Below are 14,255 nucleotides of genomic sequence, written 5' to 3' on the forward strand. Positions count from 1 at the left end.
TCTAAATATGGAAATGCTTCAGAGTAATACTTTTTTTTCAGGGCAGTAATGCTCATTGGTTTTAGGTACCTCACAGCTGCAGCTTTTCATTATATTCTTTTTTCCTCCTCTCCTCCATCATCCCATGACCCATGACTCCTCGGTCCCTGCCTTCAGAGATCTATAGCACTATATTTCCTTGCCACCAAGCAGTGTGTTCTTTTTCTCTTAGATTTGGAACTGAGAGTGTAAGAGGAGGTGAAGAAACATAACCTAACAATTCTCTTTCTTCTGTTCTTCAGTCGCAGCAGTACCTCTGCTCTCTCTTCTATATCTTATCTTTAATGCTGTCATGCCTCACTAAGAGGGCTTGACTCATGGGTTGGGAACTACTGCTTTTAGTGATGACTTGTTACTTTTTTTTTTCTTCTGTTTATCATGTCTGAAGGAAGTTGACAGCTTTCAGTCACTGCCAGATTGTCAACACTGGACCCAGACATTCCCTGTGTACAGAACAAATGTGGTCATATCTTTCCAAGTGCAGTATCTAAAAGCCTACTGCTCTCTGCTTCTCTCCTCTCCACACGAAATATGCCTCATTTCTTTCCTGAAGGGATGACACTGGCACCAAGGAGGGGGGATTTGGCTTCTTTGCTCACTTACCCTGCTGCCCTTTGGTTGAGATGCTAGTCTGGGAGTCTGCAGTGATGCTGGTGTTGGGATGTGGCTTACAGCAGAACTGGAATGGCTGTTTCCCATCTGGTTCAGAGCAGCTGTCAGATGATAACGAATGCCAATATCCAACAGCAGGAGCCTGTTTTCGTTGTGTGTATGTGTTTGTGTTGTGCATGTGTAACTTCTGAACCACCCTGTGCTGGGAAGCAGCTCTTCTCTTTGTTAATGAATGCACTGAATGGCTCACATAAAGGTACATATTACCCTGTGCTGTGGTTTGCAAACCACAGTTTGCATTGCTCTGGCTCACTAGCTAAAAGACCAAGTTAATGTGTATGTCTTAAAGTAACTTAATGAACTATTAACTAGACTCTACATTTTATTTATATTTTGCAAAAGGAGAGAGCTGGCTTGACATCTTCACTTAAAATCAGAAATGACTGTGATAAGTCCTTAGTTTAACATATAACACGACCTAATAGCTACAACATCAGCTATGATGTGTATAGACAGTGTTTCTATAGGAAGCATGCAAATGAAACAGGCTCCCTGCAGGGCAGTCTTCCTGCAAGGATACCATTATTTCCAGCATTGTAGAAATATTTGAAAGCCTACAACAAACCCAGAAAATGGAAAGAGGTTTAAAACTTTCCCTAACAGAACATTTTGAAATAAAAAGGTATATGTCTTCCCTGCAGCAGGTCAGTTTGGATTCCTGCCTAAGGAAAAGTGAGTACTCTTTAAAAACTGAGCATGACAAAGCAAAAAAACCTAAATAAAAGTTAAATCATGTTAAAAACTAGCACTGCTTGTCTGGGATTCTGGACAAGACTTCAGTGAAGTTTTACTTACCTCAAGTATGGACTGGGTAATGGGACCAGCTTTCCAGCGCTTGCTCTTGCCCATCTGGCTGACAGGCTCTCTGTGCTTGGCCAGGACCTGACAACTTTCAGGACTGCTGGTGTGTGGCATTTAACCAAGGGAGCAGCTGTTGCTTATTGGAGAGCCAAGATCCTGCCCAGTCCCCAACTGAGAACTTGTCATATAACGTAGCCCCATAATGGAGATTATAATGCTTGCCCTTCTTTAGAAATTACTTCGAGATCTGCCAAAGAAAAGGGCCTATTCAAATGCAAAGCCTGATGCTTTTATTTATTAATAGATGTTGTGCCAGAGTCACCAATCTGCTCCTGGTGCCTAGTGTGGCTCTGAAAACAGAGGATCTGCCTGCTTGATTGAACCCAGCTGGTGAATTGAGGCCTAGGGCTGTTTCATGATATTGGAAGAACAACAAAACAGCTAGATGTTAACCAGCAACTACTCAAGTAGTTTTATTCCTCTAAAACTTGAGCAAACATGGGAGTGCCTAAGCTTACCTCCTGGCAGCACCACTGCTTCTGATGCAGAGGACTGGTCTTCTCAGAACACTGTTATTCCCTTAAAGGATCTCAGATTCTTGCAGAAAATAGCAGTTAGAGGTAAAACTACCATCTCCCCTGGGGAATATATTTTATCTACTCCATAGGAACCCAGGGGAATCTCGTGCTGCAGCAGGCTCCTGGCAGGACCTGTGGCCCTGGGGAGAGAGGAGCCCATGCTGGAGCAGTCCTCCCACCAGAGGAGGAAAGAGTGACAGGGACAACATGTGATGAACTTACCACAGCCCCCATTCCCCATCCCTCTGTGCTGCTTGAGGGTAGGAGGTAGAGAATTCAGGAATAAAGTTGTGCCTGAGAATAGGAAGGGGTGCGAGCAAGGTGTTTTAAGATTTAGTTTTATTTCTCATATTCCTGCTCTGAATTGATTGGTAATAAATTCAATTATTTTCCCCCAGCTGAGTCTGTTTTGTCCATGATGGTAAGGGATGAGTGATCTCCCTCCATCCTTATCCCAACCCCATGAGCCTTTTGCTGTATTTTCTCTCCCCTGTACAGGTGAGGAGGGAAGTGATAGGGAGGCTTTGATGGGTATCTGGCACCCAGACAGGGTCAACCCCCCACAGACTCATAAGCATAGCATAGGATTAAAGGATTCACCTATTAAAGGGTTCACCTACTAGAGCACTACCTGGCATCTCTGGGGCCACTAGCTCAGCTCAAACCCAAACAAAATTTCCAAGGAAGACCAGCAGAAAAAAAAAAAGCTCTTTTCAATCTTGCTTTGGCTTTATCTCTCTGCTGTGAATGATTAATAGGTGAGAGGTCTGCTTGTCTAATTTTTTGCCTTCTCTGTTCTCTTTTTGACTGCACTTTCCTGGTGTGGAAAGCCTGCTACTGATTTCAGTCAATCCATAGTTCGCGCTGCGGGATTCATTTTTGCTGTCCTCAAGGGAGTCTTTTCATAGAATCATAGAATCACAGAATGTTTTGTGTTGGAAGAGACCTTAAAGATCATTTAGTTCCAACCCCCTTGCGAGAGGCAGGGAAAACTTCCACTAGTTCAGGTTGCTCAAAGCCCCATCCAATTAACACTTCCAGGGATGGGGCATCCACAGCCTCTCTGGACAACCTGTTCCAGTGCCTCACCACCCCCACAGTAAAGAATTTCTTCCTAATATGTAATCTAAGCCTACACGCTTTCAGTTTAAAGCCATTACCCCTTGTTCTGTCACTACTTGAGGTTGTTCTGCCTGAAGAAGAGAAGGGTTCAGGGAAACTTTAAAGCAGCCTTCCAGTACTTAAAGGGAACCTTCAGGAGAGCTGGAGAGAGACTTTTTACAAGGGCATGTAGTCATTGAAGCATTTTTATCACAGACGAATTGTAGAGTGATGAACAATTTTAAATGCATCCTTAACCCTCCCCTGTAAGTTCGAGCGAGTATAGCAGAGCCCTGCTGCCAGATGTACACCGGGGTGTTTCGATAAATAAAGTAAGGGCTTAAGCAGGACCGCATGGATTTCCTGCCGGAGCTCCATTGGAGCGCCTCCCGGCCGCGCTGCGGCCGGGGGAACACCGGGAGGTGGCAGCCTCGGCTCGGCAGAGCCGGCTCGGCTCCGGGCGCTTCCGAGAGGAGTGGAAATTCCCCCTCGTTAAGCACAAAAATAAAACACTGGGTTGCCATGGATTTAAGGGAAAGACGAAGGGGCATTGTCAGGGAAAGGCTTTGCCTTGCTGCCCGGGCGGCTCCTGCGGCCACTTTCAAAGCGAAGTGTGAGGCCGTGGGGAAAGCGGGATGGCAGCGAGGGGGCCACGATGAGAGACGCACTAAGCTTGGGAAGCTCAGTTTGGCAGATGAGCACCTAATTTTCAGCTAGTTTAAGTCACTGTCATTCATAAATGTAAGAAGCAGAAGGTCATTGGAGCAAATCAAGAGAGAAAAAGAGCAAGCATTAAAATCAGTACTCTTTGCTTTCTCTGATTACTAACACCTTTTAATGATGTTCTCCCTCACTATGGAATGGGACTTTTGTTGGCTTACTTCAGTTTCCATTGAAGTAACTCGGAAAATTCCAGCGGCTTTGGTGGAAATAAACTCCAGTAATCTGGGATTCTCGGAAGTGTCCCACCTTTCCGAGAAACATCATCCTTCTGTGATTGAGAGAGCTCTATCTTCTGCAGAAGCTTAATGCTTCACCATTTTTGATGCTGAAAATGTACTGCATCAGAAAGCCCAGTGCAAATGCGATTATACACTGAGCTCCCTACTCAAAGAGATTAAATTGCACATAATTTTAAATATCTTGCATTAATATTATTTCTTCCTTAATTTAATTTCTTTGTCTGACATTTGAAATTTATTGAACAATCTGACTTACTCTCGGTTTAATTAATTGCCTTTAAGGAGTTGACTAAAAATAGTGATTTTGGCTGGCTGTCTTTGAACAGAGATTTCTGGTTCTTATTAGCAAATTCCTGGAGCTGTAAATGCTTTTCTTGGTTTCATACCTCCACATTGTTGCTGTGAATTGACAGAATCACTCAGAAATCAAAGCTATTTTTGGGTGTCTCCCTGGCCAATAATGAAAAATGTTCCTCTTGCAAAAGAAAACTGTTTCTCTTCTGCATGAGTCATGACTACTTGTATGCACAGAGCAAAAGATTTCCAGCTTCTCAGGCTTCGCTGGCATTCGGGGTAGGATTCAGCCAGCCAAGACTCACATGTGGAAACTAAATATGGTCATAGGGTTACACTCCCATTTTTTGCCCATTACTCAGGCTTCTGCATTGTGTATTTCAGTGCCTACTCCCCTTCTGCTGCTGTGTATCTCACTCTGCAGTGATAGTTTTCTCTGTGGATACAGCTAGTAGGATCTTAGCACCAGTTACACATAAGTAGTGTGTTTCATCTTCTGTTTAGGAGCACTACAAAAAGACCCCCAGTATTAATCCTGGGAGGAAAGCTATAAGCTTAACACCTTTTTAAGCTCCAGGGTAGAGAGTGTAATCTTAAGTATTACTCGAGCTTACAGCTGTAGTAATTGCCATAGTTTTCATGGTAGAACGTGCCAAAAATAGACAAACAAGAGGGAGAGAACATGTTGTTTTTTTGAAAACAAAACAACCCATGTATTTTCAGCAACAAGAAGTCAGAGGGACATTTTTATAATTATATACAACATGAGAAGGGTTCTGATGTCATGGGAGACAGAAAAATACATGCTAAATTATACTACATTTCACTATGGAGGGTAATTAGCACTCTGGAGTCGCAATTTAGGCACAGTGAGGGTGTTCAGCCCCTGCTTGACACTGGTCAATATGTGTGGCTACGGAAGAGCAGTGGTGAACACAAGTTACTGGGGCCTATCAGCTGTGCACTGCTCTGACATGGCAACACAGCTCTCAGTAAGGCACTGGCTCCCTTCCCATCAGCTCTCACAAGGAATCCTAATACCCCCTTCATGGGCTTTATAGACGGGAGTAGCAAAGGGTCTGATCTGATACTTTGGGCTCAGTTTTGACCTCCTTAAGAGCTCTGTGTTCTCAATTTATCTCCAAGCTATTCTGTGCTTCCTGGAGACACAAACTGCAAGGCATCCATCAGTGGAGAGCTGATGTCTGAGCTGGTCCCACTTTCCACCTTCAACATCCATGCAGAATTCAGTACAAAATGGTAACAAGCACCGTGGTCAAAGATTTCTATGAATGAGTCCCATTTTCAGCAAAGCTTTTATGTAGTGTCAGATTTATAAGTTTCCTCAGCAAATTATATGAGACCAGACTTGATTAAGACAGAATTATGGTCATGCTGGATTATGATTTGGTTGGGAGATATTTTGTTAGCTGATGATTTACTCTTATCCTGTACAACCTCCATGGGACTTTTGGCTGGCTGCAATATTTCTGTTAGAAACCAAACCAAATAATTTTTTACAATAGCTGTGGTAACTACATGAATTAGCAGCCTTGAACTAGGAGTATCTTATACAATTTTTCAGCCAAACATTTAAAATTACACTTATTCTTTTCTGCATTTTGTTGTGTTTAACTACAAAATAGTTACCAGTGGAAGAAATGCAAAATAAATGATTCTAACTTTAATTAGATAAATAGAGCTTATTTCCACCAGAAGTGCCGCACACTAGAGATTGGATTTACCATGATCACATCTGGGTAGGGAAAAAAAATCCTGCAGCTTATTTCTTTACCATGAGAACAAGCTCTTTGAAAAGATATGGGATAGACAATGCTGCAGGGCAATATGAAAGTGTTTTTATTTCTGTCATGTGTACCAATATTTGTTCTGGAAACAGACAACTGGTTTTGTGAGAACTATTCCATTTCATACCCTTTTCCAAGATTATTGAACTGGCTTTAGAAATATTCAGACATGCATTATGCCAAGTATTTGCACCTGTTACATTCTTTATGCAAAATTAAGTTGCTGACTGTAAAGCTCCTAAGGGACTTATGTTCTGCCTCAAAAAATCATTTGGTGTTTATACATATGAAATTTGATAGTATGTGCCGTGAAAATAGATCAGCATGACTGCTCATCTGGGCCTCAACCACCCACCTATCCTTAGTTGACAGATAAACTGGTATTTCTAAAAATAAAAGCATTATTTCTTAACAGGCTTTCATCCATAGCAGTGTTTGTTAACCCACCTGGACAGCTTAGTTTTGGGGAGCAATTTAAAATTTGCATTGGATGTGACCCTTGGAGCCATGGCAAGTAGCATCATATACTGAAACTGGATCCAATCCATCATTGCTATCTGATTACATCAGTCATTATCTGATGGGCATTTAGAAACATAGTACTAGGACTCAACAAAGAGGAATAAAACGGTTAGCTAGTAGGTTTTAGCCACATTTAATCTGGTTTCCTTAAAGGAATAAAGTCTTTTTGTTTCAAGCTGGTGTCTGTAAATGGAGACAAAAAGAATGCAAGCTCCACCTACGAGAAGCTTATGAAATATTGTGGAACAGGGAGAAGATCAGCTAGAGAGGGCTTTTATTCCCCCTGTGCTCGGCACTGGTGAGGCTGCACCTTGAGTACTGTGTCCAGTTCTGGGTCAGTCATGACAAGAAAGACATTGAGGTGCTGGACCATGTCCAGAGAAGGGCAACAAAGCTGGTGAAGAGTCTAGAGAGCAAGTCATGTGAGGAGTGGCTGAAGGAGCTGGGGTTGTTTAGCCTAGAGAAAAGGAAGCCGGGGGACCTTATTGCTCTCTACAACTGCCTGGCAGGAGGTTGTAGCAAGGGAGGGGTCGGCCTCTTCTCCAACAGGTCAAGAGGAAATGGCCTCAGGCAGCTCCAGGGGAGGTTTAGGTTGGACATTAGGAGGAATTTCTCCACTGAAAGGGTGATCAAGCATTGGAATGGGCTGCCCAGGAAGGTGGTGGAGTTACCGTCCTTGGAGGTGTTTAAGAAATGACTGGATGTGGCACTTGATGCCACGGTCTAATTAACTTGGTGGTGTTCAGTTTAAGGTTGGATTTGATGATCTCGGAGGTCTTTTTCAACTTAATTGATTCTGTGATTCTATTTGTATAAGCTTTCTGTTGAGAACCATCTACGTAACTGCTGGAAGCTCATGCTGAAATGGAGGCAGAGTACAACAGAGATTAAAACAGAAACAGAGCAAGGACTTTCTTTGAGACTCCTGCAAGTTGCAGACCTTCTGCAAGATTGTCATGAGTGAATATGGAGATGGCTTTGGAGGGAAAGAAATACCTTGAGCTGAAGCTGCTGAGTAGAGTAGCATGGCTTTGTGAATTCCCTGTAAGTGTCTTGAAACAAGTGGGGTAGGGCTGAGCATTCCTATCAGCTAGTGACATGTCTGGGTGAATGAAGGTATTCCTGGATGTCGTGGTGGTTTAACACTGATGGTGAAATAGGGAGAAGGGCTTGCTGGAATGTCAGTAGTGACCACAAAAGGGCAATAGCTGAAGGAAGTACCGTGGTTGTGGGCACTGTGAAACTGACTAAAAGGTTTAGGGCAAAGAAATACAGCATGAGCCTTTAATTGTTGCTAATAAAAATATATGATTAATTCAGCATTGTTAATTCTTCCCAAGTTTATTTTGCTTTCTCTTGTCTCTATACAGGCTTAATGTTCTAAATGACAAATATTGCTTATTGAGAGTCAGGGTTCAGTGACCCCAAGACTCGAGAATTCAAACTGGAGGCTTTTGCTAGTGCTAAGATGAATCCCTCTGCATATCAGTCTAGTTCTTGTTGCTATCAGCAACAGGGTTGCTTTGAGTTTCAGTCCTCAGTAATCCATGATGCAACAGGTCACTGAAAATTAAGTTTGGTGTTGGGTTTTTTTAATTTCATTTTGAATGACTATCTACCAACAGGGTAGTTTCAATTGTAAAATTTTTAGTCTCTCAGCTAGGAAGGAGTAAACTGATACATGGTGAGGTCCAAGTTTTTCTGAGAAATCCACAACAGAAAGGCTTTCCTCACTCTACTGAAGAGCTGGAGAGTGCTGGCTTTTACCTCTCTGTGCTGCATACTGGTAGTTGGTAAGACAATTTTGCAACCTAGAGGAGTAAATCTGTATTTTTAGTGGCATCCTTCAAAGGATATTTGTTAGAGATACACAAAGCAATTTTTTAAACTATAGAAATGATGCTCCAAAGATACTAAAATTCAGACCAAAAGATCCAATCCTGCTAAAATATGACAAAAACTGTTCCATTTTTTTGTGCCTAAGCATCTTTGTGTCATAGGTTTCTTTGGGCTGTTTCTGCACAAATGAAAAAGCAGAATTTTAGCTGCTTTCAAATGTAGTTGAATCATTAATCATTCTTTAGCACAGAGTAAGAACACCTGCTTTTGTTAAGAGAAGACAGCTGAATTGACAAATGTCTGTAACATTCGAATTGGAGTCTACATATCATGAAATAAAGAGATAAAATACTGTACAAGCTGAAATATTAAAAGTCAGGAGTTGACAAAGTATGAACAAATGTCAAAGGCACTTGTCTAAACCTACAAGAACTCATATGCTCTATTCAATTGCCGATTCCTGTTATTATTTAGTGTCCTGCAAGGAATCTAGGCTACAACAGAAGATTTATGTCAGGGAGACAGAGCATATCTGTAATATGAGTAATCTGGCAAGGCAGCAAATGCTTATCACAGGAAACACAGGGTAAGCATCACCCACCAGCACATCTGGGTTGCGCGTTGGGGTTGCATGCAGAGGGTTTTCATGCATGAGTCTGACTGCTGCTGGCAGTTCAGGGTGATTCCCCAGCCTGCTTCCCAGTGTGCTTCTCAAGGATAGGAAGCAGCTTCCAGGCCTGTTGTCTGTCCAGCCAGGCTCCTGCTGTATGAATCTCATCATACATACCACATCCAAGGTAAGTTCTGAGCTTACTTATCTCTGCATTTAAATATAACCCTACCTGACCATACCTAGTGATTTCCCTTCAAGGCACCTCACACTTAAGTAGGAGTTTGCATATCTTAATGATACATTAATGCCTCGGTTATTGCTGTGTCTATTGTACCTATCACTGTGTTGTTCATATTTGCTCTTCTGTATATTCTCTTTTGGTTCAAAATTTACCTGCAAAAAGTTATACGCAGGAACTGAAAAAAGGTATGAAGAGTCATGCCTCTCCTTTTTTTCTTTCAGAAATCTCCATCCATCACTTCCAGATGGAAGTGCGTCTGCTGAACAGCTTTGAGTCATTCCTTGGATATGAAAGGCAGAACCCTGAGATCTCTCATCCACTTGTTCTCTGTATAGAATATATCTGCTCCATTTGATGACATTCCTTTTTCTGGTTTTTGGGGGTTTTTTTCAATTGCACCAGCTAGTTTCCACATCAGTTTTTTCACTTGGAATTTTCTACCAGTAGGGTTTCTGGCCACATGTACATCTGGCAAGCTACATCTAAAGCTCTGGTTGCTGGAGATCAGCAGGCCGAATGTTTTGATGAGTAACAGTCACAGATGAACGCCTATATTCCGGTAGTTGCCAAAGAGTTATACAACGACAGAGCCCTTCATCCTTTCAGGTTCCTCTGAGTGAATCCTCTGGTGTAAAGCATTTTCTAGCTCAGAGTAAATAGCCAGGAAAAGACTGTCAGTACCTAGATGTGCTGCAGGGGTACTCAATATTCTGAATAAAGTTTCAGAGATATGGTCAACTGAGAAGGTTGCACCTATGACAGCCTTATACTTAAGTTAGTCCCTGGGTGCCAAAACAACTCCTGAGAGCTTCTGTCTGTCTGCAGAACAACCTTCAGCCTAGATCTCTAGTTTTCAAGCGGGAAAACAGAATTATCTCTAGAAGGGCTAGAACTGGAGACCATAATGCCTTTATAATGCACTGTTAATCACTTGATAAAAGGGAAAATCTGGATTCTGAAGGCTTTAGATCAATGATAGTATCTCACAGCTCAGGCAGTGCCTTTAAAGTGACCTGGCTCCCATTGGAAGTCATCATGCCACATCAGGGATCTATGGTTAGTTCCTGCAGAGCACACAAGGAGAATCAGTCTTATAAAAATTGGATTCATAGTAGTCAGCATACTGAGTGGTAAGCATCTGAAGTTTACATCCGGGAGTGCAGTGAGAGGAGTTTAAGGCTCCTCTGTCTCAAGGAGTGAGATGTTAGACTACAAGCCTCAGAGAGGCATCATTTCCCAGCACTTGTTAGTTATCCCTGAGAACACCTATTATCTCCAGTTCCTACAGGAGAAGGTGTCAGAATAACACCTCATTTGTACTTCCCTGCAGTATGTAGGTGTGACCTGGGCACCTTTTCAGTGAGTTTTACTGACAATTATTTGCCAAGGAAATTCAGGTTCTCAGAACAAAAGCAAATTATCTACTGAAATTGAGCCTAGGGACTGTGGATTGTGTCTTGAATCAACACTAAAATGTGCCTTGATTATGAGAGAGCACATGCTTGTATTCAGTCTAATCACTATCTTCTGTAGAATCATAGAATCATTAAGGAGGGAAAAGATCTCCAAGATCATTGAATCCAACCTTGTGACTAAACACTATTACATCAACCAAATCATAGCACTAAGTACCACATCCAGTCATTTCTTGAACACTTCCAGGGATGTGACTCCACCACTTCTCCAGACAGCCTGTTTTAGTGCCTGCAATGGGTTTCTGTGGCTGGGTTTTGGTAGCGGGAGGGGCTACAGGGGTGGCTTCTGTTAGAAGCTGCTAGAAGCTTCCCCTGTCCCATGGAGCCAATGCCAGCCGGATACAGGATGGACTTCCTGGCTCTGGCTAAGGCCGAGCTCATCAGGAGTGACAGTAACGCCTCTGTGATAACATATTTAAGAACAGAAGGTTGTTGTGGAGAAGAAACTCTGGCCAGGGAAGAGCGGAGTGAGAACATGGGAACAACAAGGTAGACACCAAGGTCAGTGCAGAAGGAGGGGCAGGAGATGCTCCAGGTGCCAGAGCTGAGGCCCCTGCAGCTCGTGGTGCAGCCCATGGTGGAGCAGCTGTGCCCCTGCAGCCCATGGAGGAGCCCATGTTGGAGCAGGTGGATATCTGAAGGAGGCTGTGACCCCACAGGAGGTCTAAGATGGAGCAGGGTCCTGCCAGGGACCTGCAGCCCATGGAGAAGGAAGCCCAAGCTGGAGCAAGTTTTTTCCTGGGTAGGACTTGTGGTCCCTGTGGGGGACCCACGTCGGTACAGCTCATGCACCCCATGGAGGAGTGACCCACAGGACAGCAGTTTGGGAAGAACTGCTGCCCGAGGGATGGACTCACGCTGAAGAGGTCCATCAAGGACTGTCTCCCATGGGAAGGACCCCGTGGGAGCAGGGGAAGGACTCCTCTCCCTGAGCAGCAGCAGAAACAACAACTGACTGTAACCACCATTCCCCATCCCCCGCACCACTGGGAGGAGGAGGGAGAACATGGAAGGAGGGATGGGGGGAAAGTGTTTTTAAGATTGTTTTATTTCTCACTCTTTGGCTCTTATCCTGTTCAGTAATAAATCTAAGTACTATCCCCGCTTCTGTTTTGCCTGTGAAGGTAATCAGTAAGTGACCTCTCCCAGCTCTTATCTCTACTCATGAGTCCTTAGCTGGTTTTTTTTTCCTCTCTCCTCTGTCCACTTACAGAGGGAGAGTGAGAGAGTGGCTTTAGTGGGTACCTAGTACCCGGCCAGGGTCAACCCACTACAGGGCCCGATCACTGTTTCAGGGGAGAATTCTTCCTAATGTCTCATCTGAACCTCCCCTGGTGCAGCCTGAAGCCATTTCCTCTTGTCCTGTTGGAGAAGAGGCCAACCCTCACCTGGCTACAAGCTCCTTTCAGGTAGCCTCCCCTGAGGCTCCTTTTCTCCAGCCTAAACAACCTCAGCTCGTCAGCTGCTCTGCACAGGACCTGCTCTCTGGACCCTTCACCAGCTCCATTGCCCTTCTCTGGACATGCTCCAGCACCTCTCAATCTCTTTCTTTCAGTGAGGGACCTAGAACTGGACATAGCACTCAAGGTGTGACCACACCAGTACTGAGTACTGGGGGAAAATCACCTCCCTAGGCCTGCTGGCCATGCTATTTTTGATATATACTTATTAAAAGTAGTTATAAATCTGGTGAAAATACTGTGCATTTATATCTTGTCATAGCTATTGAATGCGCATTTTACCACTATGCCTTCAGAAGGCCATAACTGAAAAAAGCATCTTTGAGACAGGATGTACTGGTTGTACAATACAAGTGAAATTTTAATTAAAAATTCTACAGAAAAGAGCAAGATAGAAATAAAAAAAACCTATGTTGCATGATGTCCTAATGCCAGGTAACATGAAGTGAAAAAATCAAAGTTTGTAAGAATGAAGATAACAAAGGTAGGTGTTCTAGCCTAGCAAAGACTTTTATTCTGTGCTTCTTTTCCCCTCCTTGGGAGATGAGGAAACAAGAGGATGCAGCAGACACATGAGGCAATCAAAGCAAACAAGTGAACAAAGAACAGTTCTATTTTGACCTAAGAGAGGGTCAAAAGGTAGCTTGGGTACAGCTATGAAAATTCTCGATCATTATTAAAAGCCTAAGGTTTGTCACTATATCTTGTTGCAACTTCATTCCAATAAAAATATTTTTAATAAAATGTCTATATTTAGTTTGTTCTCAATCAAATAAAGCTCAATCAGAGGAATCAACCACAAAGCCAGACAATTGACACTTTCTCATTTCTCAATACTTGAGTGCTCCAGCTGGTTTGGAGTGTCCCTGATACACGGTCTCAAAGTAGTCAAAGTAAAACAGTTCAAGCTACATGGCAAAATTTAAGAACTGGTGACTCAGAGGATGAGTGACCAATGACAGCAAAGAAAGTTTTCTAGGAGGAGGAAAAAGAGATGTTGAGCCCACCTGAGCGCACAGGTCCTGACTTTTGTATCAGCAGTTTAAGACAGTCTACGCCACGTTTACAGCTATGACAGGAGATTGCCTGGTGCCACTGTCCAACATCCAATGTCTAATCCTCTAGCAGACAAACCTGAATCTTACTATGGTTTGTATCATGGCTGTCATATAGGTCGTAAGTGTTATAGCAGGAGCACTGATATGAGATCCAGCCACAGCACAGCCCTGTGACTGCTGCTCAGCGAAGTGCCAGGGACAGTGTGATCACAGCGTGAATTTGCACATCTCTCCCATAAAGTCTTGTAGTCATGACATTACAAATGGTTAAGCCTGAATATATCAGGCTTTGTCAAGATATTTTTGAATACTGAAGGTGTATTTGCTTTACTTTCACATTACAACCTCCCTTTTATCTTCTACAATATTTTACATTTTCTCACAGTCCAATTCAACACACTATTTGCTACCACTAGCCTATTAACCACTGCTAAATACACCATTCTGCTATTGGAAAACATAAAATCGACTACATTTATTTGTTATCTGCCATTTGAACATTAAAATACTGTTAACAGATTTGTAAGCCATTTGTAAAGCCTGTTTTGTTGGGCTTTTGTGTATACTAACTTAACAGCGTGACAGGTATTGTGCAATAAAACCATAGAAAAAAACTGTCCTGTCACAAGTTAGGTCTTTGCACAGCTGAATAAAAGCTGTCATTCCCCTATTTCCATACATTAAATGCTTCAGCTAGTGAGCTTTTATTAGGAAAAATCCTGTTTCGACTGGACTGACAAAGAAAGCTTTGACCAATGTTTGTCCACAAGGAAAAAGAAGTCAGACAGGAGC

Source organism: Lepidothrix coronata, unplaced genomic scaffold (assembly GCF_001604755.1).
Source record: "Lepidothrix coronata isolate B3197 unplaced genomic scaffold, Lepidothrix_coronata-1.0 Scaffold63, whole genome shotgun sequence".
NCBI lineage: Eukaryota > Metazoa > Chordata > Aves > Passeriformes > Pipridae > Lepidothrix > Lepidothrix coronata.